The 25,411-nt window shown below is 49.4% G+C and overlaps 1 protein-coding gene across 8 annotated transcripts in view; it reads right to left on the bottom strand.

The window, feature by feature from the left end:
- LOC119382696 (protein kinase C and casein kinase substrate in neurons protein 1) overlaps positions 1-25,411 on the bottom strand; it is a 147,260-nt gene that overhangs the window by 24,093 nt on the left and 97,756 nt on the right. For 7 of the 8 annotated variants that reach the window (XM_037650508.2, XM_037650517.2, XM_037650519.2 and 4 more), the window contains one exon: positions 1,051-1,125. The gene's annotated coding sequence lies outside the window, so the exon portion shown is untranslated. Of the gene's footprint in view, positions 1-1,050; positions 1,126-20,771; positions 21,017-25,411 lie in introns of those variants that run through there. The other variant, XM_037650513.2, reaches the window with a different exon arrangement.

Genomic DNA, 25,411 nt, shown 5'->3' with positions numbered 1-25,411 from the left:
TGTGTGTGTGGGTGGGGGGGGCGGGGGGGAGTTGGCAGGTAGGCATTATGCTCTCCAGTAGTGTCGTGCGCCGCAGTCAGGTGCCGTGCGAGAGTCGATCAAGACTGCGTCTTTAGGTAAGCGAAAAAAGCAGCGACAGGGACCATCATCGTCACCTCCCACCAGCAACCCCTAGCTCACAGCTTGAGCGTCCTCCACCCATTTTCCTTTATGCCCTCAGCGACGAAAAAGCCAAAAGAAGGGTGACACACACAGCGGGCGGTCCGCTTTGCTTATTATGCACACCAGCGAACAACAATCACAGCGTTGTTGTGATCGCGCCCGCACAGGAGCAGTCGCGACGATGATGGGGAGACAGGCGCGAAAGGTGCTGAACACAATGCACGCACCGTCAGCCTCAGCTGTTCCCGCGAGCCTTCAGCCTTCAGACGCGCAAAGCAGCACTTCGTACGTGTATGTGTTTGTATTGAGGCAGCAGCAAGCAATGTCGAGGCTACGCGAAGAGCCGACGAAAAGCGACTAGTGTATGTAAGTTATACTGAATACTCCCGCTGACTTAACGTTCGCGTATGACCTGCGACAGCCGAAAATCCTTCACTGCACGAAACACATTCGTGGCCATTTTGTTTCGTGAAATTAATCCCGACTTGCACAGGTTGGCAAAAAACCGACGCTTAGCAGCCAGGTGAACAAACATCGGCAAAAAGAACATATCCGTTAGATTCCAGTAACACCAGGAATGCATGCCCTCTCAAGAAGACGAATACGGGACCACAAACAGAAAGGTTTCGGGAGAAGTCGGGACACACCCGCCGGGTTACATGACGCTTAAATGTTCGAGAAATGCTGTGGATCCCTCGCAATTAAAGTTCAAGTTTACTAATCGACGTAGCTACAGACCTCAAGTTCAATTTCGGAGCCGTTAACTGATCGACCTGCAGTTGCAGAGCCTGACGTTGCAACGTAAAGAGCTGAAGAGATTTCGTGGAGATGCGACTACTCACGACAAAAACTCTGGTGTACTAACAGAACAGAGGGAGAAGTACTTACACAGGATAGCCGTTGAAGACAGGCTGCCATGTGGATCCTTAGCGCATGGCACACCAACGACGGAAGACAGGCACTCTGAAACGAGCAAACAGAAAAGAAGAAAAATTAAGCAACACCGGTCGCATGGTACGCAGCTCTTAGGAGATAAACCTCACTAAGTGAGCACGCAACAGGGCTCAGCCTCAGCGCGACAACAGCAACAGGTCGAAACAGAAAAAAAAAAAAAAAAAAAAACGGGCGGAAAGGGCGCAGAGGGCTACTCACTCGAGATTCCAATGCCAACAAAAGGAAATAAAAAGAGGAAAACAGACACGGCCGCACGTACTACGTACACAACGGCCGCGATAACGGCAGACCTAGAGAAGAGGCACGCGCAAAACGCGCCAAGAATTCCTATATACGCTCGTCAAACGTCACCGCCGTTGCTCGTCATCCGTGCAACTAGAAGTGTCATCCCGCGCAAAATTACAAAAAGTGTGCGTGTACGCCCGTCGGGATCACGCTGCAAATTTGTGCACTTTCTTTCTCCATCCCCCCCCCCCCCCCCCCGTCTTTAAAGCCGCGTTCAGCGCAGACAACAGGTTTAATTAACGCCATACGCGCACCCGTAAAACCTCTCTTCTCGGGTACAATTAGGCCATTGTCACGGCGCGGGCTGCCCTTTAATCGGCGTCGTTTCGACAGTGGACGGAGCAGCAGAGGCCGGCCTCCAGAACAAAAACAAGGAAAAAATGGTTTCAGCCGCCGAGGAGGAAAGAAAAGGGAGGAGGGGTACGACGACACGAACCTAATGGATGCAAACACGCGATTTTGGAGGCCTTGCTTTATTTTTTTTTTCTTTTACTGTCGCGCTAAATAGATGGTTTCAGCTAAAGTGTAGGTGAGCCTGTTGCTGTTATGGAAGCGGCGGTAACTACTATCAGAGATAGAAAGAAGGTGTTGACCGGGTTTAGAAATAACGCGCCTCATCACGAGAGCTCAAATTCCCGGCAGACGCACCTTGATATAAGAGCAACAAAGAAACAATGACCTCGTTACAGCAACGTCTGAGAGGATATCACCAACATGCCGCGCCTCCGGCTGATGATAAATGGAACGGGTTTCAAAGCGCGGGAAACTTTACAGGGGAGATCGCAAGAAGCAATTCAACGCGAGGTCCAGATGACGATGGTTGCTGGAAGCTGAACTGCACATACATAAACCATTGGCGTAGCCGAGGGGTAAGAGGGCCCGGTTCCCTGTTTCCGAAGAACTTTCTGCACCATTGTACACACACGGCGGCAGGGATGTGGACTTTCTCGTAATAAAAATCCTGGCTACGCCTCTGGTTACAATTGTGCGAACAAAACAATGAAACCAGAGAAAGCAATCACTTGTAATATCTCATTTAAATGCGCAATTAACAACAAAAAAAGAGACAAATGTAGTCAAGAAGAAAACTGCTGATGGAGGACCCACGTATTCCGCATTAAGAGTTCAGTGCTTCACATATCTAGGCGCTAGCAGCACCAGGTGTTCTTGTCCGGCGTTATACTACCGTTTACCTTCCAAAGTACCGACCGAAGACTCATTCTATTCTCTTAAAAGAAATAAAGAAGAAGAAAAGACCACATAAAGGTAATAAATTTCTGCGCACATGCATAATCATTGAGAATTGCTTGATTACAACGCAATATTCTCTGGTGTTTTTACACAGGCATGACAGCCTTGGACATAAAGAATGGTTAGCAGAATCAGAAAGGTTCCAGATGCTCCACCACCATGTCATCATGGCGATAACGAAACAGTATGTATAAAGAAAACAAGGCACCATGTAAGGGCAGAAAGGTGAGAGGAGCTTTGTTCTTGTTTTGTTTTTTTGTTCTCGTCTCTATAGCGCTTGCCTCTAGCGTGAGCACTTTCGTTCAATTTCGGAAGCGCTGCCCGAGTCCTTCCGTTCAAATGACAGGAAGCAGAGTTTTTTTTTTTATTTCCCAGCAACTCGAATCCAAGTGGTGTTCGATCAAAACGCCACGAAGTTGCCAACATTCTGCTAGCGGGGTCCTCGGAGAGGGACGTTTAGAGCGCGAAATAACAAGGGCCGCTCGGGAGGCACATGCAGGACGCGTGTCCTCGTCTAACTGCCGAAGCAGGACGAGATTTGATGGGCCCCGGCGGCGGCGCCTCCGCTACATGCCGCTCCATACGTAACCCGCGCCTTCCGCTATCAAAACGCGACGACGCTCTTTCGTGTGCACTTCCCACCACCCCCTTACGACGCCCTTGACACTCATCAGGTGGCCCGTCAACACGCCGGACGACCATGCACGCGAGACGTTTCAAGCGGAGCCGAGTTCCACCGCTGCCGCCGCCAACATGGCTGCTGCACTTCCAAGCATGCTCACAATCGCAAGAAGGAATGGAATTCGGCGCTATCCGACGCCAACCGACCCCTACTCGAACGAGAACAATGCCGGGGCGGTCGAGCGACGCCGCACGCTTCCGGCGGCGGCGGTCGGTCGGTAGGTCGACCCGAGCATTACGTGCGCTGAGTTAGCGGATTATCTGGCGGCCTTCGGGGCGCCGCGGCCCGGTGCTTGATGAAAGGATGAGCAGCGCGAATGTAACCGAGGGACGCCAGGGTCACCCCTATTCGAATACGAGTGCCTCGAAGTGAAGTAGGGTTCTCCTCTCTGCAGAGAGGAGAACTCTACTGTGTGCGAGTGCGTACGAAGCGACGGACAATATGAGCGAGACAGGCCCGTAGCCAGGAATTTTTTTTTCGGGGGGGGGGGGGGGGGGCACTTGCTGAAATCCTTGACTATTTGAGAAAAACGCCTATTTTCATGATTTATTTTCGATAAAACACCATGTGTCATCAAAATTTCGGGGGGGGGGGGTCTGCCCCCCCCCCCCCCCCCGGCCTGGAGCGAGAGAGAGAGAGGCATTCTATCTTTTTCTCAATGCCTTTCGCACCAATGGCTTTGCGTGAGCGCAACCTGATCTTAACCACGAGCGCAGGCGTAATGAACGCGTTGGGTGGCAGCACAGGAATAGCTTGTCGCAACCACACACCGCGTAGCGCCGAAAAGGCCGAACGCCGACTTACAAGAATGGGCTGCCTTGAAATTTGTGCACCGTGAACAGGGTTCTGCGGTAATGAGGATAAATATGCAGAAGCTCCCGCGCAACATTTGACACCGCCTTCACTGTCTCGAAAAATTTAACGTGCATGTGGCAAAAGTTTCGCCCTTTCCCCTAACGCCATTAACATTAAGTAGGACGATTCGTCTTTACTCTCCGAAGCAGCGCGCACGAGTTCTATTTTCCTGAACTTAAACTAATGGGCGAGAACATCCTTTCGGGAGCACTTATGTAGGCGCTTATTTGCCTTCGCAGCTTCTTTTTTTTTTTTTTTGTGCAAAAGGTAATAATGCAACGCAAGGTGAAAGAACGACAGGTACAGGTTCTTCGCCTTATGTTGCGTTATTGCCTTTTGCACAGTATGAACCAAGTGAAAGCCCAACAACATGTTTGATTAGGCTACTTTTCCATTGTTGCCACATAAAGGTGCGCTTATACATCCATCGTTGGGCTGTTTTCCACGTCTTGGTCGTAAGAACGAACAAATGGCCCGCACAGAAAGCGTTCAGCAAACAGACAAGACCGGGTTGTAGTACATTCCGGTACGTCGCACGCAATCGTTACACAAGGTGTACACGCGTATATCGGCTGGTGGCGGGCGCACGGTTTTAAGGAACCGCGGGGCTTCCCTATACGACCCGCGCGCGCACGAGTACGCGGGGGTCAAGGTACCGGCGAATGCGGTGGCTGCGTACACGCAGACGCGACCAAAAAAAGAGGAGAAACAGCGGTCCGCTTGCTCGCTACTACCACGTTGCATGCTCACGGCGCTCGCCAAATGGACCGCAGGGCCACGTCGGGCCAAGTCGCCAGTCACGAACTCACCCAAATCGTGCGATTCCGCCCAGCGGCCACTCAATACGCCGCTCGCCATGCCTGTCGGAAAGGAGGGTTCTGACGCGCCAAAGGGAGCGGGCACACATGCGCACGAGAGCGGGCTCTGCAGTGGCGTTCTTCTGGGAGGGGACCCGATGGTGTGTAGCGCGAACCAACTTCCGGGAAGAGGCAATTCCTTCGCGCATTCATTTCGCCACTGGCACGAGAAACACTAATTAAACGAGCGAGCGACGTGACAGGCATTACTGAACTTGTTTCCAGTCTAAGCTTTAGAGTTGGTCCACAGGTCCACGTACATGTCCAGCGCAGATGGATGCTATGCCATTATACCTTCCTCTTGAATGTAAATGCGGGTGTTCTGTTAACTTTTGTCCAATGAGAAATGCTTACGCAGGGACCGCGAATCAGACGTTTTTTTTCCCCTGTGAAAGTGATTTTTAGGCTCTTATCAGTATGTACACAGATATGCATGGGCGTCGGCTGGGAGGGGACTTGTGCACACCCCGTCCTCCCCCCCCCCCCCCCCCCCTAGTTAAAAGTTTGCCGACGCCCACGCAGATATGCACACACGTTCCCTTCTCGGGGTACACTCATTGGCCCTTAACGTCTTATACTTACGGCTGCAGTATTTCTAATTGCATTAAAAATACGTTGCGTCAGAGGTTGAGCATGTACATGCTCAACCTACGTAGGTTCGAACAGGCATTTACGTACGAGAAATGATTCCGTCTAATGTACTTATATGTATGCGACACGACTACTGTATTACGCATTTATTTCGAGCTGTGTTCACGTTCTGCGTCTTCCTCCTTCGGGAAGCGTTGTAGCGAAGAGAGCACGAACGCTCGACAGCCGCAGCCACAATTCCATCTCTCTAAGATGAAAACACTGAGTCACGTTGCTAGTGCAGCAGCCTATAGCGACCTTGTTGTCACGTCACAACATGATCGCACCGCAAACAATGGCACGACACGCTGAACTAACAGGTCAAACCACAACAGAAACGGCCTGAAATATTGGACCTATATCAAGCGAGCCAGCGCTTGGAACGGAGCACTGATCAACGTCTCTGGGTCGGGCGAAGCCAACGGAGCGGGCCCAGCAAGAGCTAAACAACGGCGAGTCTTTCTTGCAATGCCACCGAGTGCTCGGCAGCGCGCACAGCAGTGTTCACGTACCCGGCAATTTGCTCCAGAGCCGTACGTACCGGCTGACCATTTTACTCGCAAGGCAGAGGGGGGGGAGGTGCAGCGCGGTAATCATGCACACGCTCGCGGACGGCGAAATTAGGAGGTTGACGCGGCCGAGTGAGACATTCGCCACGTTCCAATATGCTTCTCGCTCGACGAGATTTTTACAGCTGCAGCGGGTCCGCCAAAAGGCAACATCCCACGCTGCTTTTATATATATATATTTTTTATTGTCATTCGCCGACCTTGGTTGGCGCTGAAACCAGATTTGCAACGCTGGCGAGTCTGTACGACGGTCGGCACACAACGTTATACCGGCTGTTTGGCACAGCTGTTTAAAGGACATATCGCAATGTGTGCTGCAGCCGCACCTTTATACGCTCGATTCGCGATCGGTGAAAGTGCACGAGGAGGGAGCGGTCGGGCCACCATGAATTAGGAATGACGGCGGCAAAATTCTGCTCTGGAAACCAAGAACATTCCGTTATAAGGCCTCGACTTAACGTGAGAGGGCGTTAGTCAAATCGACAGTATGATGTCCGTACAGTGTACAGTTACGAAAGTCATTACGTAAGCCATTACAACACAATCACCGCGAAATCGGAAGACAAGTGAAATTGGACGCAAATAAAAAAAGAAACGCACCAGGGTCATTCCACGCCAAACGTCCCAGCCATTTTGGCAACTATCTCAGATGTACTGAAAAAAATCGTGCCGATTTATTACGTTGAAAACAGTGAATTGCTAGAATATTTAGGAGAGAAAAAAATTTTTGGTCTTGTGGGTGCCTCCCAAATTTACCAGAATGTCATCTGGGTGTTGTTTGTAAGAAAATTTATTCTGAGAGTATTGTTTCTTGTTCTAATACCAAATTTTGGTTTACATATTAAGCAATGGTGTTTGTGTATGCTGTTTAAAGCACGATAATATTAGTACAGTTTTTCTGCCATATACGCCTCCAGGAATTTCGCCAAGATGTTCTATGTTTGCATTTTTTCCATTGCGATATTGCGCCTTGTATGAATATACGAGTAATGAATACTTACTCTACAGAAGGTATATTTCGCGACAAAAATATTTTCAGACCCCTCAAGTTTATAAACATTACGTGAAAAAATCACGAATTTCAGAAAATCGTCGTTTTGGTCCACATTGAGACGCGATTTACACCACGTGGTGCTCCAACTAAAAATCGGCTTTATACCTCAATCGAAAGCAACTAAAGAGTTCTTCTTTTATGGTAAGTTTTATCATTACAATTTTCGTTTTAAGGAAGAAAATAATTTGATGTTCCCCATTGATGGCTATCTCCCCATTTGGTCACATGGCAGCTTCCTCATTGATATTCGCAATATTTTTTATCGCAAAATATACCTTCTGTAGAGTAAGTATTCATTACTCGTATATTCATACAAGGCGCAATATCGCAATGGAAAAAATGCAAACATAGAACACCTTGGCGAAATTCCTGGAGGCGTATAAGGCAGAAAAACTGTACTAATATTATCGTGCTTTAAACAGCTTACACAAACACCATTGCTTAATATGTAAACCAAATTTGGTATTAAAACAAGAAACAATACTCTCAGAATAAATTTTCTTACAAACAACACCCAGATGACATTCTGGTAAATTTGGAAGGCACCCACAAGACCAAAAAACTTTTTCTCTCCTAAATATTCTAGCAATTCACTGTTTTCAACGTAATAAATCGGCACGATTTTTTTAAATACATTTAATAATAATAATATCTGGGGTTTAACGTCCCAGATAGTTGCCAAAATGGCTGGGTCGTTTGGCATGAAGCCGCGAACGCTCTAAATACAGTCACAGTTTCGCCGCAACGGCGAAGCAATGGATGCGATAGCAACGAATTGGAATGTAACGCGAAGAACGGAAAGCAGCTCGAAATTTTCAGGGCGTCGCTCAAGCGCAAAGGACGCACGAAAATAACACACACAGGACGAACGCGAACTATCAAGTGTCGCACTTGTTACTTCTTTCTGTTTGAATAGCGCGCTCCTTTCGCAAATGCGGCCGCTGCAGCGAGCGAAGTGACCTTCGTGCACTCTACTCTAGCGCGGACATCGCGGTGAAAGCACAAGACATTGCACCATGCATCTTGCACCACAAGCATTGCACCATTTCGGAGTCAGTAATGACGATAATAATAATAATAATAATAATAATAATAATAATAATAATAATAATAATAATAATAATAATAATAATAATAATAATAATAATAATAATAATAATAATAATAATAATAATAATAATAATAATATCTGGGGTTTACACGAGCCATATTATGAGGCACACCGTAGTGGAGGGGCTCCGGAAATTTCGACCATCTCTTGTTCTTTAACGTGCAGTGACATCGCAAGTATACACGGCCCTCTAGCATTTCGCTTCCATCGAAATGCCACCGCCGCGGCCGGGATCGAACCCGCGACCTTCGGGTCAGCAGCAGAGCGCATAACCATTGTATCCCCGCGGTGGACGATTTGGGAGTCTGTGTCACATGCATAACGATATCTTTAGTGCTTTTCTTGCTTTAACGCAGCGCACCTTCGTGACGCTGTCGTAATGACGCAGAACTATCGGTAAATTGACTATCGATAACATCAATAGCTTTTTTTGAAACTATCGATAGTGCAAACAAACTATCGATAGTACGTACTACCATCGACAAACTATCGATAGTGTAATCGGTAGTACCATCGTTAAGATTACTAGCGATATTACTGCCACGCGTGTTTATTGATTTGTTTTGATGTATTCGGGTTTCTCTAACAAAGACTGTTAGCAACGTTTCACGCAGACCGCGCCGTAATGTTTGAGAAGCTTGACGATTGTTTGAGATCATTCTGTTAAGATTACGCGCCGGACGCGAATAGTCAAGCTCATTCGAGAGCTTTTTCGAGAGAGAAATAAATTGCTTCGACAGTAAAAATGGCGGAACATGTCCATCAATAAATTCATATCCAAAAGCAACCAGTTACACCTTACAATTAACAAAATTAGTTCTTGATATTTTTTTTATTTTGAAATCATAAAATGCAATATAAATTTGAAGCCGCGCAGTTCCATCACATATAACTGGTTCCTTTCCGCTAGAGCTGAACAGTTTGACCTTATGATCATGTGTCCGCAAAACACTCTGGCGAAGAACACAAGCATGCCAGCTTTCTTGCCCTTCAGCCTATAGGTGCTTCTCCAGCCACAATGGACCACGCGCGCAAGGAACCAAGATTATTCTGCAATGAGTTCGCGCTGTTGATTTTATACTATCCATAGTACCATCGAATTTACTATCGATAGCGTTATGATAGCTTTTTTACCATCGATAGTTCGACAGTGACTCAGCTATTGATGGTATCAGCATCACTACGTCGGCGTGACTTGAGGTTCTTGGCAGGCATGAGTTAGCGTTCGGCAGAGTATGGCTTACGCGCAACTGATCTAATTAAGAGAACTATCTTCCTTTTTCCCGACAGCAGCACCGCTACAACGTAGTGACGTAACACTCTGCACTTGACAATATATACACCTTCAAACTAAATGACGGCGTATAGCGAAACCGAAAAATCCGATAAAGTTCCGCAACTTCGCACCATAGGTGCTTATAAGCGAGGCAGGCAGCTAGTTCGCGAGTAGGAATGCGCTGCCACATACTCGGCATTCGAAAGGCGTACGCACAGTCGCACAGGAGAGAGAGAGAGAGAGAGAGAGGCACGCTGTGCCGCAACCTTGGCAGCGGCAGCAGATCAGAGGGAGCAATGAGCAGCGGCGTGCCGACCGCATTCCCTCGACCACCGCCCGAAGCCATTGTCCGGCCACCGTTCCACAGGGAATCGAACTCTCCTTCATATCAATTTTCTTTTCTTCCTTTAAAGAAACGAAAGCGGCTGTAGCGCACTACTTGGAACGGCAAGGGCCGGTGCATAAAAAAAGAAGAAAAAAAAGAAGGAGAGAAATCGGAGAGAACTCGAACCAACATTTCGAGCCCGATTTCAAAAGGAGCCCTGTCGTGCTCTATCACTGCAGCCCGCAATATCCTTTCCCTCAAGGCTGCAGAACACACACAAAGTCGAACGTGAAGTGCCTCCCAGTATAGTACATAGAAGGTATACCATCCCGTGGCTCTATCCCAAGGCCTTTCGTTGTCATACGCTGTTCCAGCGCACCCCGTAACAGTCCCCGATACGCGCAGATACGATTTGCTTGCGTCTTCAGATCGAAGGCTGAATCAAGGCTGCGCTCGGAAGAGAGGAAAGACAAAAAAAAAAATGCTATACGAGACATACGAGCCTCAGCGGCTGGTTATTGCCGTCATCTGTTATTCAGGATATACATCTAATGGAACGCCCTATACGTGCAGATATATATGGCGAAAAAATACTCCCTTCGGTGTAGGTAGCCATATACAGGAACTCTATGACTATAGCTAGAACATGGTATATTCCTGAACTCTTCGCTGAATAATACAGATACGATTCCCTGGCGAAAACATCAGTGGAGCACCGAGGATGGTTGTATACGTACGCAGCACGTTAGGCTGGCTATACTGATGCTATACTATATACTGCACGCTTTCGCTGGTGCTTCTGCACCCATACCGACGGCGAATTCACGCCTGCAATACAAATTGACTGATCGATCGATCGACGTGGCCCCAATTTAGTGTGTCGCCCTTTTAACTCAAAAGCATCACACGTCATTGAGGACCTCTATCAGATTAGTCCAATAATAATAATAATAATAATAATAATAATAATAATAATAATAATAATAATAATAATAATAATAATAATAATAATAATAATAATAATAATATAAACCGGGAAAGAGAAAATACTCTGGTGCACCGCGCGAACACCAACAGACAAACATTAGTTTAAAGAATCGCAAATACAAGATCAGTCGTGCAGCAATGTAACCGGCCGGCGGCGGTTTGGACATTACGCGCGTCACCTCTGGCTGCCCGTACACGGCGGGTCACGTCCGTCGAAACCCAGAGGTTCGCGGAATGACACGACAGCTGCGCGAAGTCGCATTCCTGGACAAGACTCAAGGCCGCGGTGCTTGAACGCAGGAGGATTGACATGTGTCGCGCGTGGCCGACCGACCGACCGACTGACTGACTGCGTGTGGCGACGAGAGGTCATCGTGGGGGCCATATCAAGTTTCTTTTTCAATTAAAATTCCGCACGAATCTTCTGTCGTAGACTCATCAGGCAGGCATGACAAAACTGACTGTACAAGAAAAAAAAAAAAAAAACGTGGCCCACGGCACCCAATAGCTGCGCATGCAACGTGGGTAGGTGTGTCACGCGCACATCTTTCCGCTTCAAATATTTGTCAGCAAACATGGAAGTCCTGCACATGCTGCGGTGCTGGCGCCGACCGCTGAAAAAGAACAGCGACATACACAGTTTTTGGCATTTACGTTGATATACTATAGCTACAGAGCAACATGCGCGCTGCAGCCGCGGTTCGCGATCATGCGAATACAAAAGATGTATATACAAGAGATGCGCATATATATATATATATATATATATATATATATATATATATATATATATATATGCGAGAGCATGTGTTAGTGCACTAGATATGTTGGCTAAATATAGGCTAGTGTTGGCTAATGCACATCCAACCACTGTTATAACAGCAACATTGTCTTCAATCAATTTCAGCCAAATGATGCTATATATTATAGCCGGCAGTGCACTCTGTTCTTTATGATCTTTACGACAGGCCTTCACAAGCACTCTCGAATAAAAAAACAGACTGATTTGTGTCCTGGTCGAACGAACCATATACCGCACCCAAGAGACAGGTGGCCACACCAACTCAAAATGTCGCACCGCCTACACAGACAGATCTGTGGCGCTCTTCTTCAGAGCACCGCACACAAGCACGGGAGACCAATGAGGCAATCTCAAATTAGGAACTCTTCCGTTAATGGACGCTTTCGGTTTGGGGAGGGCTTCGAAATGAATTACAGGGCCCACTTCATTAGGAAACCATGCTAAGATTAATACGATTTCTTTCTTTCTTTCTTTCTTTCTTTCTTTCTTTCTTTCTTTCTTTCTTTCTTTCTTTCTTTCTTTCTTTCTTTCTTTCTTTCTTTCTTTCTTTCTTTCTTTCTTTCTTTTTGCGCGATGACCCAGACAGACGAGGCAACGAAAAGATAGATGAAGGAGTGAAGAACGAAAAAAAAAAGAAAAAGTGACAAAGGCAACGTTCGGCGCGCGCAATACGGGCGATCGCACGGAATAGGCAATGCATTGGGGGGTCGGCCCTGGGTGCCAATGACGGATCGATTAATGAGGCCGAAAGCAATCGTTCTGTTACGCCCCGATCGTGCGTGCGCGCGGCGCCGATAATAAGCGTGTATGCCACAGGAGAGAGAGAGAAAGAAAGAGAGAGTTCCCCTCTGCAAAGCAGAAGCCACACATCGCACATCCTTCCTCATTCGGTGGCTTGGGTGTGTGTGTGTGTGGGGGGGGGGGGGGGGGGGCTGCTAGCTCGGCTGGGTTTGATCACCCCAACGGCGGCGGAGCCAACGACTGAACGATGCAGGCGGCGGTCAGGAGAAATTAAGGCGACCGGAACAGCAGTCGTCGGCCCCACATTCGCATATCCATAATTGTGCCCCGTGCGCTTCTAGATATGCGCTCCACGCACGCGCGCTTTTTACCGGCGTATAACCCGGCAACGCCCTCCTCCGTATCTACCTTCCTATTTAAGAATGCGCGCGTACGTACGGGAGTCAGCGCGGTCGAGGAAGTTAGACAGGCTGACGGCGCGAGAAGTCTGTGCGCAGAGGAGAAGTCGGATTATACACTACAGGGCGAGAGTAGTGTACAGTATATCACCGATATCTCGAGGCTCACAGGGCGTGTATAAGCAGATGCGTGCGCACCCATCCTTTCGCGAGGAGGATTATTCAGCTGCGGCTTGCCGCGCGTGTATACGGGGGCAGCGAGATGTCGGCCGAAGAACTCTATAGTAGTTAGACGGCTTCGTTGCTCTAAACTCATACGACAACCTGCTGACAGAATTCAACCCCCGCACAATGAAGTTCTGTTCTCGGCAAGTGAAGTCTGTGAGGAATAAACGTGGAAAACTTTGGAAGGACGACGAACATGGTAAGCATATCCAAGCATCTATTACACGCCCTCTGCATGCAGAATGAGCGAAAAAGCGCTCTCTTTCTCTCTCTCCACACACACACACACACACACACACACACACACACACACACACACACACACACACACACACACACACACACACACAAAGACACACACACAAAGACAGACAGACAGACACACACACACGCAAGGACAGACAGACAGACAGACACACACACACACACGCAAGGACAGACAGACAGACAGACAGACAGACAGACAGATAGACAGATAGACAGATAGATAGATAGATAGATAGATAGATAGATAGATAGATAGATAGATAGATAGATAGATAGATAGATAGATAGATAGATAGATAGATAGATAGATAGATAGATAGATAGATAGATAGATAGACAGATAGATAGATAGACTAGATAGATAGGATAGATAGATAGATAGATAGATAGATAGATAGATAGATAGATAGATAGATAGATAGATAGATAGATAGATAGATAGATAGATAGATAGATAGATAGATAGATAGATAGATAGATAGATAGATAGATAGATAGATAGATAGATAGTTGTGTTTCGGGTTGTACGTAAGTTGAGGAACATGAAGTTTTCGCCGGCGCAATATCGAGTAGATGGTGGCGGCATATGAACCGTCCGCCAGGCATCCTACCGCTCGCGGACAATGAGGCAAGGAATTCCGGAATGAAGGCGGAGGTCGGTGGTGACGAGGTGTGCAGCGCACGTAAACGTGTCGTAAGAAAGGGCAAGGGGTCAGACAACAAGGCGTAATGCACACAGACGAGAATCCTGCGGCACGCACGATGGGTTACATGTCGACACCTCTTCGCGGTGGCGAAAGCTCTGCGACGTTCTAACGAGTCGCAGCGAATTACTAAAGCACGCAGCACAGCGAGGGACCTCAGTGAAGGCCTTGCGGCATCCCTATAGCAGGCTAATCAAGATGGGCAAGGTTAAGGGCATGGTAACCACTTACATAATTACATCATTACGTTAATTATGTAAGACACAACCTTACATAATTAACGTATATCTAAATTAAAATACGAGACCAATGATTCCAAGAACACTAAGCATGCAGCATGGGACGTACAGGCGCACCACAGTAACCGCATACACACGGTCCAAGTAAATGTAAATATTTCAATGCACCGTCCCTGAAGTACAGGTATGTACGTCCAATGTTAAGGGGTGCACGTATATAGACATCTGGGTTACATATTTCCGATGCTGTAGCTGCTGGTGCCAGTGAAAGTGCTATTGGTGCAGCATGCGGGCAGACAAGTTTGAAATGTCTGTGGGATCGAAGATTCCTGAGCCTATATTGTAGTATCGTTTTATACGGCGTTGTATTGTTTTAACCCCTGTAAGCTAACAGTGGGCTGACATCGAACTTTCGTCGAACCCACGTTCAGTAGACTCGCTAGTTCTGACCCAGCGTATGCATGAAAAAGAAGACTATACGCGACTTTGTGCGTGTCAACTGCCGCAAAGATGCGCACAGGGGGGGCACCCCCCCCCCTAATAACCTAAGAGGAGGGGGGGAGCAAAATCTGCCCCATACATTGACTTAGTAGGGTGGGGGGGCGCTGCGACGAACCTTTGCCCCCCCCCCCCCCCTCTCCTGATGGGGAACCCTGCGCGCGCCTTTGTGAATGGTATAGTGCGTGTTCCCATAAATGTACATGTTCTCACATGTGTATATTTAGTGTGAATAAGATTGTGAAGCGCCCCGCCACGGTGGTCTAGTGGTTATGGCTCTCGACTGCTGACCCGAAGGTCGCGGGATCGAATCCCGGCCGCGGCGGCTGCATTTTCGATGGAGGCGAAAATGTCTGAGGCCCGTGTACTTAGATTTAGGTGCACGTTAAAGAACCCCAGGTGGTCGAAATTTCCGGAGCCCTCCACTACGGCGTCTCAATCATATCGTGGTTTTGGGACGTTAAACCCCACATATTATTGTTAAGATTGTGAAGCGCGGTGCGACGTGTACTGCGCGCAGTTGGCTATAAAAGTGACGTGAGAGCATCACGTCACCTATTTGTCAGATGGTGGCTAGCTTACAAAGACAGACAGCGAACACCACAAACAGGAAACGTATTTGATCACGTGCGAGGGCTTCACATGACCGGGTGCCTATTTGGGAACAGTCGATAAGAACCAACAGACAGATCAGTACGGATAAAAAGGGGCTTCTGATAAGGTTCCTTATATCGCCAGGGAAGCGAAGCGGCGGAAGAGCAAATATATAGCAAGAAAAATGAAAAACGAAACGCGGGGCTAGATAGTTCTGGTGGTACAGCAGCACAGAACGCTGGAGTTATTTGCAAATGTATTCTTTACTTTGTATGGAAGCAACAAGAATTCAACAGCAAAGGAACAGCACGCCCACATTACACGGCAACGACAGCCTCGTGAACAAATGTTTCCCGCCAGCGCGCAATCTCGGAGGCCACGCTCAATGATTTGCCATTTTGAGGACAGGATGTCGCGAGATTTATTTCACGTGTTATACAGCATCAATGATACTTTCGACACTAAAAAGTCCTCCCTCAAACTACCTTTCTTTCTTTAACAGAAAAAGAAAACTTTAAGCACGCTTGAGCTTCATCTTCAAGAGTAGAACGCGACAGCGTAGCCTGACCCCGTTCGCATCCTCCTCTCAATCACAAGCCGGGCTTCGCGATCCTATCCAAGAATGCCTACTGCAAGTAGAGTTGGACGCGCGGTCAGCGATCCAAGGCCAGTGACAGCCGGCGTCCCACAAGGTTCTGTCCTGAGCCCCTTTTTGTTCAACTTGGTGCTGGCAGGGCTACCTGGAATGCTACCGGTTGACAAGCGCTACCCCACGCAGTGCTCCTTGTACGCAGACGACGTGGCACTGTGGGTTAGGGGGCCCAGGCGGAACCTCACTGCCATCAGGCGCTCCCTGCAACGCTCCCTGGATGCTGTGACCTCTTTCTTCAGAACGATCGGGCTGATCGTGTCCCCCACGAAGACGGAGGCGCTGCTGGTTCACCCCAGAGTCGCTGCGCGGAGGGCCATCCGAAGGCTTGTGTTGGGAGACCGGCCAATCCCGTGGAGCAAGGCGGTGACGTACCTGGGGCTAAGATCGATCACCGCCTCACTTGGATACCAGCCGTCAAACTCGCGACCTTCAAGGCCACCAGGGTTCAGACTGCTGTGGGCAAGCTGTTGAGCAGGGGCCAAGGGTGCACCCCGCGACTGGCACTTCAGCTCTACCAGGGGGCTGCAACGGCAGTGCAAACCTACGCACTGCCTCTGGTGCAGCTGGCGCAACACCGCAAGGAGCAGTTGGAGCGGCAACACCGCATGGCGATTCGGCGCTTCATGGGACTCCCGCGCCAGTCGCCCGTGGCTGCTTCATTGGCAGAGGCCCAGACGTGGCCGCTGTCTCTCCTTATGCTGCGACAGGCGCTGAATCATGTGGACCGTCTCCACAGGGCCCCAGGGGGCGATGCCCTGCTACGGAGACTGCGGAGCCGACCAGCTTCACGAATGGGACAAATCTGCACACTCTATGAAGAACTGGTGCCCGCGGCTCCCTGTCCTATCCAGCCCCCTCCACCACACCAGCAGCCTCTGGACGTGCATTTGGAGCTGGGCAACCTCAGCAAAAGGCGAACACCGGTGTGCGAGCTCCACCAGACAGCCGTGGCGAAGCTCCACGACAGGCTGCGGGGGCACCTCCTGGTGTTCACGGACGGGTCAGTCCGGGACAGCCCCCGCTCGGCCGCGGCTGCCTGTGTCATACCACGACTGGGACGACCATCCGGTGTCGCCTTCCCTTCCACGCCAGCTCCACTGCAGCAGAATTGGCTGGCCTTCACTTGGCAGCTGACTACCTCGCTGCTATGCCACCCCAGCTGCCCGTGGCGATCCTGTGCGACTCCCGGCCAGCCCTACAAGCGCTGCTGCAGCCAGACCAAGCCGGCATTACCGTGGCGTTACTGCACGCCAAGCTAACCGCCATCAAAACTAGCGGTGTGCGTCTGTCCCTTCACTGGCTTCCCTCGCACGTTGGGATAGCCGGTAACGAGGAGGCCGACGCCGCCGCTAAGGCAGCACACCACGGCGACACCCCAGTCAACAAGGCGATAGCCCTGTCGGACTACTCCCGGCAACGACTGCGGCAGCTGCTTCCAGCGGCCCACCCTGACACGCGCGTGGCAAGCGGCAAACCACCGCCACCCCTACCAGAGACCGGCCTGGAGAGACGCGAGCGGTGGCTACTGCTTCGCCTGCGGACCGGCAGTGCTTGGCCTGCGGCACGCATGTTTTCCAAGGGTCGCTGCTCATCGCCTGCGTGCCGCAGATGCGGTGACGACGAAACTTTGGACCATATAATTTGCGCCTGCCCTGCCCTGGCCGCTGAACGACGCTTGATGGTGCGCCGCTATCGCCTGCTCGGGCTCCCTGCCACAACGGTGGAGGACTTTCTCTTTCCTGCACGTTCAAAGCTGCAAGCCCTGCGAGCCTTCCTCGAGTTTGCGGCTTCTGCGGACCTCGCCACCTTATAGACGAGCCCTTTGGCTTCGTGCTCCCGCCTTCGTGGACAAGACACACTTGCCACGCTAATCACTCCTTCTATCTTCCTTTCTTCTATCATCTTTACTTCCCCTTCCCCATTCCTAAGGGCGCTGAGCCGTGCCCCCGCGACGAGAGGCAGAAAATAGCGCCCCTTTTCATTTCTTTCACGAATCACTCTCTGCAAGTACAGTTGCGAAGTGCCCACTACGCCATTATTCTTCCTTCTGCGAATGGGCCAAGTACCCACTATCACGCCCGTAAGGCAACACGCACAATTGCGCAGCTGCGCACTTTGCTGGTGCAGCTGCTGCTGATGATGATTAATTATGCATGTGCGCCTAGTAATTGATGGGCCTTTAAAGCAACCACTATAAAATTGTTGGAGTTTAAAGTCCCAAAACCACAATGTGATTTTAAACCAACCTTTCGATCGCTGTGCAATTCACACGTTTTGACGCCTGCACGGTGCGACTCTACGCTTCTGCCACGCAATACTATATGTATTAAGAAGAACCCTCGCACCACATGACATTCATATAGCGTTTGTTTGTTTTTCGACGCAGTTTCAAGCCCCGGCGTGGCTCTGTGGTGGAACCTCTGCTTGCCACGCAGAAGTCCTGGGTTCGATTCCCATTCGAACCGAACCTTTTTTTTTATTATTTACTTGCATCTATCTCGAATTTTCTCTCACGGACAACGTTAATTTTTCGATCACAACCAACGACGCCGAAATTTCAACGAAACGAGCTCTTTGAAGCCACTACGTTAAAACGCAGCTTGTGCCCCAATGTGCAGGGAACCGGGCTTTGACAAGTTACTCAAGCATTTATTTCATGATCTCTTTCCATACATAATCATAACCAAGTACATACCAGCATCATAGAATAAGTATAAAGCGCGTTCAGAATCAAATGCTCCCACATTCTGTACCTTATACTCTTATATGCGATCTCAATATTGTATAAGGATCGGGGAGGAACGGCAGATAAGGGAACCGTTTAATCCGACTTAACACGAGGATTTCGTCCCCGCCCCCTTTTTCTTGCACGCACACACGCACGTGTTTTCATTACTCCCACGAGCAACGCCGCGGGGTACCGTATTTACACACGGGTGTTACACTTACGAAGACGATAACTCTCTCTAACTAGACGCTCGTTTCAGAGTGAGGGCTGTGAAAACGAATACGACGGCGTTCGCTAGCACCGGATGAAGAGATGACTCAGGCGAGGGGAGAACATGTGCGCGTATTCCCACGTCTTCGGGACTGTCTCATAGTGCACCGATTCGTTGGATTGAGCCCGTTGAACCGTGCGACGCGGAGCTACGCAAATTGTGTGTGTGTGTGAGCAAAATAAAAGGAACTGACGAGATTTTTTTTTTTACAATGTATAATGTATAATGAAACGCCAGTAAGCGTGAATCGAGTTTATAAGAATCCAGACTGGTTGATTTCTTTTACATAATGTCTTCAACAAAACTTGCCGTCACTGTGTCTCGGGCCTGGCACGACGGTTGATGACATATTCTTCTGTAGTTCCTTCATACAAATCACCAGATTCTGTAAAACCACGCTCAGCTACGGCTCTACGCAGCAAGGCCTTGCGCAAAGTCCCCAAGCGCCGGCACAGCGTGACGTCGAAGTGGTACGGTGGTCAATAGAGCACGCTTGCTTAAGGAACAAGAGTTCGGATAGACTCACAAGAGGAGCTCGTTAACTGAAACTAACACACCGCGCAGCATCTTGAAGCACACTCTTAATCAGGTCCTGGTTAAATGCGGGCTATATCCAGGAAACCAGACGAAAAATGTCCGGTCTCCTGGCTATATCTAGCACTTTAAGCGGGACCTGATTAAGAGTGCACGATGGCACCACTGTCTCGCTCAGCTTCGTTTGCCTCCTCCTCCTTCAGACAAAAAAAAAAAAAATGGCAACATGGAAATTGACGGCCCGTTTTAGAAAATACAGCGAAGATTAAGAACAAGCCGCATGGAAGAAGTTCGCATCTGAGTGGCCGCTGCCTTCACTAATAAAGCATCGCGCACGAGCAAAGTGCCACATTGGCAAATAAGCAACATACCCGACTGCGTTTCTCTGAATTGTTCCGTGATTAATTAAAAGAAGCTGCGCATGATCAACATCAAAACGATGTATGTGTGTCACGATACCACATAATCAAACAAAAAAGAAAAGATATCGTGAGTTGGTGAAGTTCACTCAGACTACAGCCGAACAGTTCAACGATGCACATAAATACGAGTGTGTCGACACCACGGAGGAGGTCGTCAACATCTGCCCCGGCCTCCCCCCCTCTGCAGCTTCCACTTACCCCTCCCCCCCCCCCCCCCACACACACACATCATGTTTAGTTACGAGTATTAACTGTGAAACCACACTGACATTCTCACGGTCAAGTTCCGTACAAGCGCAGTCCGCGTAGTATCTCGGACGTTTTTGAAGGACAGCGACAATCAGGCAATTAGCACCGAGGAATAAAGGGGTATATACTCGTAAAAACCGCGCTTCGTTGTTTACGCGTATTCAAATATGCGCACTTCCTCCTACACGGACGAGTGAATGGCGCATCAAAAACAAATCACAACACGGAGAAAGGCCAGGAGCGATAGAAAAAAAAATCTAAAGCCGCGCCACTGGTTCTTATCCGAATTCGTATCACGCGCGCGCGCTTTCGCGACAAACAGTTCCATTTATATCCACGCTGCAGAGAGGAATCGCGCACAACGTGCGCGTAATATGTTGACAGTAAGAGCAGACCCACATGGGTGCGGCTTCACGCGTTTCGCAAACAAGGACCCACGCACTACTCACCGCGATACACACCAACACCACCCACTCGAGGTCGGCCGGCACGTGCGGCCCCGCCGTGCGTTCGCGTCGTGGGGCGCACACGGCGAAAGCGTCGTCGGGGGTGAGGAGGATGAAGATCACGTATCCGTCCGTCAGAGAAGCGGCCTCCTCAGCTGAGCACACGGTTCCCCGAGGATAGCCTCCGGAGCACGGCACGGAGCGGCTTTGACTTTGAACCACAAGGACTGTATACAAAGACCGTCGCGCGCGTTCTTCGTGGCTCGGCGCGCTCGACCGTTCTGGCCGGCGAGCAGCGTGAGCGCCGCAGGCGTGGACGCGTTGGCGGCGGCGGCGGCGGCGGCGGCGCGAGCGTGCAGGCGGCTAGCGCAGGCGGCGCAACGTAGACTCCGAGATCGACGGCGACCGTCACCGATCGCGGAACGTGGCCTTCGGCCCCGTACGACGACTGCGCTAAACGTACGAACGGCGTCACCGGTTGTGGAATAGCCAAGCCCGACGTTTTGCTCCGACTAGCTTTCACAGCGTCGCGAAACTCGCGCGCCTTGAATTTCTGATCAGCGGCGCCACGCCGCGCGCCATGCGAGTGAACAACCGTCGTGCGGGCGCTGCGGAGAAGCGACGCCCACGGCTGCCGGCTTCCTTTCGTTTTCTTTGTTTTTGAAAGTGGGTGAAGAACGGAATGCGAGATGACAGTTTAGGGAGAGCAGGTATACGCACGCCGTTGAGGAAACGGAAGAGAGTAGAAGAGGGAGAGAGGCCCTCGAGGGAAATAACAGCGAAAGGAACGGCAGATGCGGCGCGCGAGGTTTGAGCGCACACACGTGCGCTCGGAGCGATGTAGAGGCTCACGGGCACTGAAAGACAAAAATGGCGATAAAATAAATAAAATCCGTGGATCCACCAGGAACGCTGGCCTCGCGTGCTGGCGTACTCGGATCGAAAGAGCAAAGATGGCCCTTGTTGGTATAAGCACAAAAAAGCTGCAGCGTTGAACAACGCACAATCTCTTGTTCATGCATCATGCGCATGCAAGAAAGCACAGTGAGTGAAAGTTCTGTGGCAATAATCATTCGTGTCAATAATCTCGCAGCACTCCCCTTTATTTTTAACGCCTCGGGCTGCAAGCTATACATGTAAATGTGTATTGCCGTCGGCGGCTACATACTGTGCCCCATCCGTCAAGCAAATATCGCAACACACGTAGCGCGCTTAGAGAAACTCACTGCCTGCCACCTTCCGTAACAGCACGGCAGCGAAGCGCGGTCTACAATCCAATGCCAACAGGTGCTGTTACACTTCGATTAAGACCCATGCGAGAATAGAATGCCCGCTGGGCCACTAACTTACGTGCTGACACGTACTACGCGCAGTAAAGCAAGCAGCAACAGTGCAGCGCGCTCTGTACGGGTTAAAACCTTATCCGATCGCAGATCAAGCCACCGCGCAATACGGACGAGGCGAGATCATCTGTCTTGGCCGCAGACAGGCAATTACAGTCGGTGGCAGAGCGAAAGTGAGAGGCCGCATTTAAAGGCTACGACATCGATCTGCGCGCCTTGAAGGCAATACAAAACGCGCCGACTATACTCTGTCACGAAGGAACGCAACTCAATCAAACTGCATGACCTGGCGGGCGCGAATGCTACACACTTCTCGGCTGGTCATGCACAAGTGGTGCCTTTGACGGGACACACGTTAAACGCACGAAAAGTGGGAACGTCTTTACAGGGCATTTGCTATATGCCGTGATAATTGTTGGGTTTTACTTTTACGTCCCAAAATCACGGTACGATTACGAGAGACGCCGTAGCGGAGGCCTCCGGAAATTCCGACCACCTGAGGTTCTTTAACGAGCACCTAAATCTAAGCACACGGGCCTGTAACATTTCGCCTCCATCTAAATGCGGCCACCGCGGTCGGGATTCGATCCCGCAACCTTCGGGTCAACAGTGAAGAAGCATAACCACAAGACCACCGCGGCGGGTTCGCTATATGCCCTGAGCAGTATAGAAGGTTACGCGGCGACAACCGGAGAATTGCGAAATGGGCAGGTTTACCGGTAAAAAAAATCGCGATTGAGCGAGAAATTACGAAGGCGTTCTCTTTAAAAGTTATGAAGCAAAATGCGTCATCAAGCCGCCTCTGTCACCCTTACTGTCAGCAGTGGCGCTGCTGATATTGACAGCATTTCGCGGGAATTAATTAGCGCCTGCGTTTTCTCTTTTGCACTTTGTTGTACGCTTTGTTGAAAGACACCGTGTTGCTTCGTCCGTCTTTTACAGTTTTCGTTTCCTCGCGCATGCGACAGCGGTGAGAAGATCCAAATGAAATAGAAAACGCAAGGAAGATGCCCTTTGACGTCGACACGAGATAATCTACGTCACCAGAACTAAGATTTGCGACTTGAGATAGCTGTAAAGTAAGTTAGAACAATTTTAAGAAAGTCGAGACACCGGCTATGCCGTTCCTGAAGGTCAGTACTATATATATATATATATATATATATATATATATATATATATATATATACACATTTATTATAGGCATTAACAATAAATAAAAAAAGACAAGCATAGCACCCGATGAGAAGGATGACAGTAACTGAATACTGAGGTCTTATAACTGTCCATCTATGTCGTAATCCTCGCCGCAGTTATTTCTATTCCCTTGAACTACATTAACGTTCGCGGAAAAACATCCTCGCGATACACATAGCTTTCGCAAATGGGTTCTGCGGAATCCCGCTAGGTGGCGGAAGGGTCATGAAAGGGATAATTGGCAACCACCCATTTGTATGTATAGCACGAAGCAACAGGGAAAGCCATTCGGATTTCTCAGAAAGGGAAGGTTCTAGGCGTAGATAAATTCGTGCCCTTCCGGGGATCGAACCCGGGACCCAATGCCTTTCCGGGGCGTTCGCGCTTTACCAAATGAGCTAACCGGGATGCTCGGAATTGGCAGCGCGAGGGCGAATGAGTCAACAACTCGAAACACATGGACAAAGAATATTTCAACTAGAAGCTCTCTTTTCCGAGAAATCTGGATGGTTTCCTTGCGGCCTCGTGCTACAAACGGTTGGTTGTCAATTATCCCTTTCATACAAAGCTATCGCGTTTCGTTGCACGTCAAAGTACTACACAGGGACTCGAACTAGCAACATCGTGATCACGGCTGCGCGTCAGCACGAGGGGGCGATGTGTGTCTCGATCCTCAGCGCGCGCTCGTATAATATCGGCGCGTAGTTACAAGGTCGCCTCATTACCCTATATACCCTATATACACAACACGGTGGCCAGCAATAGAGGCTCTCTTAGGATCGAGGGCCCCCGTTTTTCTCCGGCATCTGTAAATATTCGCACGGCCCCAAAAGGTCTCTCCCCGTAAGTCCGAGCCAAGGCGCGAGAAGGAAAAAAAAAAAAGATAATAACCCCAACAGAGGGCCACCAAGGCCAGTGCAGGCACCGCAAATGCCGCGAAGTGAGGACGAGCAGCCATGCAAGGAAGAGGCCACCGCGCCAGACGGGGAAGTCTCCGTGCGACGGAAGAAAAAAAAAATGTATGAAAAATGTAGCGACTGCTGCTGCTGCTGCTATGGTGTGGCTTCCGTGCGTTACGAGATGCGGCTGTGGAAAGCCGAAGAAAAAACAAACAATAATGCCGCAGAGGAAACGCTGCAGTGAACGCGACAGCGCCACTGCAGTATGTATACAACGCCGTGTAACGCGGTTGCGTAAAGAACCATTCGCGTTAAGAAGGGTAGTTGCGTGCAGTCATGTCGGAGTTTCTCCATTACCTGTTTATGATTATAGCTTCACTTGACTGGCATTCTCGCAAACAGCCGTTTCACTCATACGCCTCTCTCACCGTGCTCATACATTTAAACACATCTGCCGTCGTTGCTGTTTGGCGGATCGTGTAGCGTGAAAGCTTTTCATATTAGCAGTAAACTGTAAAGTGCTAAGAACGAGGGCAGTCATCATCCGAACATTCGAGAAAAATGATCTTCGAATATCGAATTTCGATGTACATTTCATTTCCACACAATGCGATGTAACACTTTCCAGTAAGTAGAGTTCGAACAGTTACACTGAGGCTTACGTTATTTGATATATGCGTCAGGGCGCGTTCGCAAGAGGACGTCGGTCAAGTTAGGAGCTTGCAAATTACATGCAACTAGCGTTTAGTTAATGTCGCCCCAGCACAATGAAATAACAGAACGAAGCAACAGCCAATCACTGCACATGTGTTTGATTAAAGGATAGATGTGCGACACAGCACGGTAAACTGCTTCAAACAGATAAGATGCGGTGACACAGTTTAAATAAAAAAAAGAATACACTGCTTGAATCGAGAAACGAACTCGTAATAACTGGAAATTGCTGAGACATAGTTCTCTTCCACTGCGGTCCGCATTGGGAGAGAACTCGTGCTTCTGCGCAGCAACTTCGATGTTCTCCCGAACAACTCGGAACAATCCAATAGAATATGCACAGGTAGCCAATTTCGTATATATACCGAAACTTAGAATCAAATACAAATGGAACACCAAGCACTACCCAAGTCGTATTAGAATTTTGGAATATTCGCGCGCCCTTATTGCGCGCTATAACTTTCGCGAAGCAAATTGACGAAACACGCGC

The sequence above is a fragment of the Rhipicephalus sanguineus genome, chromosome 2 (assembly GCF_013339695.2).
Source record: "Rhipicephalus sanguineus isolate Rsan-2018 chromosome 2, BIME_Rsan_1.4, whole genome shotgun sequence".
Lineage (NCBI taxonomy): Eukaryota > Metazoa > Arthropoda > Arachnida > Ixodida > Ixodidae > Rhipicephalus > Rhipicephalus sanguineus.
The sequence above is the reverse complement of the archived record's forward strand: the minus strand, read 5'-3'. Positions and strand labels throughout refer to the sequence as shown.